This window comes from Triticum aestivum, chromosome 5A (genome assembly GCF_018294505.1).
Source record: "Triticum aestivum cultivar Chinese Spring chromosome 5A, IWGSC CS RefSeq v2.1, whole genome shotgun sequence".
NCBI classification, from domain to species: Eukaryota; Viridiplantae; Streptophyta; class Magnoliopsida; order Poales; family Poaceae; genus Triticum; species Triticum aestivum.
Window position 1 is genome coordinate 151,697,234 of NC_057806.1, and position 5,510 is coordinate 151,702,743.

Consider the following 5,510-nt stretch of genomic DNA (forward strand, 5'->3'; position numbering starts at 1 on the left):
TCGGACATGGACTGTATGCGGAGAGGCTGACAGCTAGGTCCACGGCCACATCAAGGAAGTGCCTCCTTATTATGCGGAAAATAATGATTCCTCCACCTTACAGCTGGGACCCACCGGACGGGCCACTGTATTTCGCGAAAAAACGTTTCCCCCTGACTGCTGGAACCCACCAGCTACATCTTCGCACACAAGGAAGTTCGTCCGCGCAAAAAAAAACGATTCACCCCCTGACTGCTGGGACCGACCAGCTACATCTTCGCAGGCAAGGAAGTGCCTGACAGTTGGGACCCACCTGGTCGAAGCGTACGTAGCGTTGTCATGCTGGTCGCGAACGTGTATGTACATACTGCTCGATGTAGAGGCGCACACGTGTCGTAGTAGAGGCGCGCATGTGTCGTAGTAGAGGCGCGCACGTAGCATTTACACGTACGTACAGCGGCCAGGGTGCAAGAAAGAAAATACGGCCACGTATGTGTACATACAGGCGGGGTCTCGAACGCCTACTCACGCATATGTACGGCCAGGGCTCGTGTACATGGCTGGGTCGGAACGGAGAAACAACGTCGTCGTTGTGTTCATGGGGAGGCAACGGAATGCGTCGTGTTCATGGGGAGGCAACGGAATGCATCGTGTTCATGGGGGGGGGGCAACGGAATGCGTCATGTTCATCGGGAGGGCTTGGACGGAACAGGCGATGGAAACGAGGCCTGGCATACCGCAGAACGGAGGAAACGGCCTTGTGTTCGACCGGCCACGTTCGAAACGGGATGCTGTTCATTGGGAGGGGTCTGGCGTACCGCAAAAAGCAGGAAACGGACCTCCTACGGTCGAAACGGGGGTCCTGTTGATCGGGAGGGGTGTGGCATACCGCAAAACGGACGAAACGGACTTGTGTTGGAGCGCTACGGTCGAAACAGGGGTCCTGTTCATCGGGAGGGGTGTGGCGTACGGCAAAACGGGACTCCACGGGATACTGTTCATCTCCACCATCGACCTCCTCCAGCGTCCACGGGCTCCTGTTCATCCAGCCTCAACGGGCTCCCGTTCATCCAACCTCCACCGCGCTACTCCACCGGCTACTGTTCAACCACCCCTCCACCGTATACTGTTCATCCAGCCCTCCACACCACGGGGTCCTGTTCAAACACCCCTCCACGGGCACCCCTCCACCGTGTACTGTTCATCCAGCCCTCCACACCACGGGGTCCTGTTTAACCACCCCTCCACCGTCTACTGTTCATCCAGCCCTCCACACCACGAGGTCCTATTCATCCACCCCTCCACGGGCACCCCTCCGCCGTCTACTGTTTATCCAGCCCTCCACCACACCACGGGGTCCTGTTCATCCAGAGGCAACGCCACCGCTCACTGTTCATCCAAACCCCCCGCAACACTCACTGTTCATCCCATCGATCGGCTTCAGTTAGCAGCAGTAGAGAAGGAATCGCTCGTTCGGGTTCAGTTAACAGCCATCGATCGATCGCTCGGGTTCAGTAACGCGTAGCCTGCAGTGCAATTGCTCGGGTTCAGTTAGAGCCCAATGCCTCACTCGGGTTCAGTTAGAGCCAACGCCTCGCACACATGCGCGTACATGTACGAGAGAAACGCGCATCACTCGGCCCCCGACCTCCCACCGTAACTGGGAACTCCCCGAAATTTTCCTCGCCCTCGCTTCTACCATGGTTTTTTCCTTCATGGATGGCCCAAAGAATGTCATGCAGCTGCGCCTCCGGACCGCCCAGGACGAAAAGCCCATTTTCTGTCATGATTTTTTGTCATAGAAGTAGGATCCCACCACATCTATGATGATATCGGGTTTTGTCACAATTATCGTCATAGAAGTGTCATATGTATGACAGAATTTTTTTCGTTCGGCCCAAAATGTCACAGATGTGTATTTTTTTGTAGTGCCCTTTGGGCTCAAGAGTGCCCAGGCGACTTATCAGCGCTATGTTCAGAATTGTCTTCATAAACAGATTGGGCACATTGTTCATGCATATGTGGATTATATTGTGGTGAAGTCCAAGAAGGAGGAAACATTGATAGATGACTTGAGGGAGACTTTTAACAACCTACGGGTTTATAAGATGATGCTTAATCCAGACAAATGTGTCTTTGGTGTTCCAGCAGGCAAGCTCCTGGGTTTTCTGGTGTCAAACAGGGGCATTGAGGCTAATCCTGAAAAATTTCAGCAATCATGTCCCTGGCTAAACCTTTAGCCGGCCGGATTGTGGCCTTGAGCCGGTTTATCAGTCGTCTCAGGGAGAAAGCTATCCCTTTATATCAGATGCTAAAGAAAACGGATGACTTTGTCTAGAGTGATGTGGCTGATAAAGCGTTTGAGGATTTGAAGAGGCAATTAGCTGAACCGCCTGTCCTTGCGGCTCCGGTCGATAAAGAGCCCTTACTGCTATATGTGGCTACTAATGCCCGGGCTGTTAGTGTGGCTATTGTTGTGGAGCACAAGGAGGCTGGAAAGGAGTATCCGGTTCAATGCCCGGTTTATTATATCAGTGAGATGCTTATCTAATCAAAGCAGAGGTATCCGCATTGGTAGAAGCTGGTGTATGGGGTGTTTATGGCAAGCCGGAAGCTCAAGCATTATTTTCAGGGTCATCCTATCACAGTGGTCAGTTCAGCCCCTCTGGGAGATATCATTCAAAACAGAGAAGCCACTGGCCGGATTGCCAAGTGGGCTATTGAGCTTGGACCTCACGGGCTCAAGTATACACCTCGCACAGCGATCAAATCTCAAGCACTCGTGGACTTCATCAATGATTGGATAGAGTTGTAGGCACCAGAGGAAAAAGCCAGATAACACTTATTGGACTATTCACTTTGATGGGTCCAGGCAATTGGAGTGCTCGGGGGCTGGAATCATATTAACTTCCCCACGAGGTGACAAGTATTGTTATGTTCTTTGCTTAATGTTCCCTTGTACTAACAATGCAGCTGAGTACGAGGCCTTACTCCGTGGTCTTCGGATGGACAAGGAGATGAACTTAAGTCGGGTTAAGTGCTTCGGTGACTCGGACCTGGTGGCTCAACAGGTATCTGACACTTGGGACTCTAAGGACCCACTCATGGCTGCATATCGACGAGAGGTGGACATAGTGGCTGGTCATTTCAAGGGTTATCAAGTTGACCATATAGACCGGGGAAAGAATGAAGCGACGGACGCTTTAAGTCGCCTAGGCTCTTACCGTAAACCGGTGCCACCTAATGTCTTCCTCGATGTACTGCATAATCCGTCGGTCAAGATACCCACAGAGGAGGAGTTGGCTATTCCTGACCCGGAGGCCCAATTGTTGGCAGCTTTGCATGTTATACCGGATTGGACAGTCCCGTACTTGGCTTACATGAACCGGGGTGAGTTACCGGAGGACGAAACCTTGGCCCGACAGATAATCCGGTGTTCCAAGTCAATGACCATAATCAATGGGGAGTTACATCGTTACAGCGTCACATGAGCAATTCAGCGTTGTGTGTCTCCACAAGAGGGTTGTGAGATTTTGCGAGAAATCCACGAAGGAGATTGTGGTCACCACACCGGTTCAAAATCCTTGGTGGCTAAGGCTTTTCCTCATGGCTTCTATTAACGACTCATGCTGATGCTGAGGATTTAGTCAAAAGGTGTGACGGTTGTCAAAAATTTGCACACCGTGCTCATGTTCTGGCTCAGGAGTTGAGAATGATTCCAATTACTTGGCCGTTTGCAACTTGGGGGCTCGATATGGTTGGACCCTTTAGAGATCCAAGGACAAAAAGACACACCTGTTAGTGGCAGTTGAAAAGTTTAGCAAGTGGGTAGAAGCAGAGCTAGCCAGTAAGTGTGACACAACCATGACGGTTCAATTCATCAAAAAGCTGATATTCCGGTTTGGTTTTCCACACAGTATTATAACTGATAATGGTACTAATCTGTCAAAGGGTGAGATGGAGGAATTTTGCCAACATGAGCACATCCAGCTTGATATAGCGTCAGTGGCTCACCCCCAGTCTAATGGTCAAGCAGAGAGGGCAAATCAATAAATTTTGAGAGGTATCAAACCACGGCTTATGGTTCCTTTAAAGCGGAGACCGGGTGATATGTCTCCGTCGTATCTACTTTTCCAAACACTTTGCCCTTGTTTTGGACTCTAACTTGCATGATTTGAATGGAACTAACCCGGACTGACGCTGTTTTCAGCAGAATTACCATGGTGTTATTTATGTGCAGGAGCAAACGTTCTCGGAATGACCTGAAACTTCACGGAGCCACTTTTCAGAAAATAAGAAAAATACCTGCAAAAGATGAAGGCTAGGGGGCCCACCACGTGCCACGAGGGTGGGGGGCGCGCCCCCTACCTCGTGGGTCCCCTGTTGCGTCTCCGACTCCAACTCCACCTCCATATATTGAGTTTCGATGAGAAAAAAATCAGAGAGAAGAAATCATCGCGTTTTACGATACGGAGCCGCCGCCAAGCCCTAAAACCTGTCGGCAGGGCTGATCTAGAGTCCGTTCGGGGCTCCGGAGAGGGGAATCCGTCACCATCGTCATCATCAACCATCCTCCATCACCAATTTCATGATGCTCACCGCCGTGCGTGAGTAATTCCATCGTAGGTGCTGGACGGTGATGGGTTGGATGGGATCTATCATGTAATCGAGTTAGTTTTGTTAGGGTTTGATCCCTAGTATCCACCATGTTCTGAGATTGATGTTGCTATGACTTTGCTATGCTTATTGCTTGTCACTAGGGCCCGAGTGTTATGAACCTATTATGTTTTCATTAATATATGAGTGTTCTTGATCCTATCTTGCAAGTCTATAGTCACCTATTATGTGTTATGATCCATTAACCCCGAATTGACAATAATCGGGATACTTATCGGTGATGACCACAGTTTGAGGAGTTCATGTATTCACTATGTGTTAATGCTTTGTTCCAGTTCTCTATTAAAAGGAGGCCTTAATATCCCTTAGTTTCCATAAGGACCCCGCTGCCATGGGAGGGTAGGACAAAAGATGTCATGCAAGTTCTTTTCCATAAGCATGTATGACTATGTTCGGAATACATGCCTACATTATATCAATGAACTGGAGCTAGTTCTGTGTCACCCTAGGTTATGACTGTTACATGATGAACCGCATCCGGCATAATTCTCCATCACTGATCCATTGCCTACGAGCTTTCCATATATTGTTCTTCGCTTATTTACTTTCCCGTTGCTATTGCTATCATCACTACAAAATACCAAAAACATTGCTTTTACTTCTGTTACCTTTTGCTACTGTTATCACTACTATCATATTACTTTGCTACTAAACACTTTGCCGCAGATATTAAGTTTCCAGGTGTGGTTGAATTGACAACTCAGCTGCTAATACTTGAGAATATTCTTTGGCTCCCCTTGTGTCGAATCAATAAATTTGGGTTGAATACTCTACCCTCGAAAACTGTTGCGATCCCCTATACTTGTGGGTTATCAAGACTATTTTATGGCGCCGTTGCTGGGGAGGATAGCTCT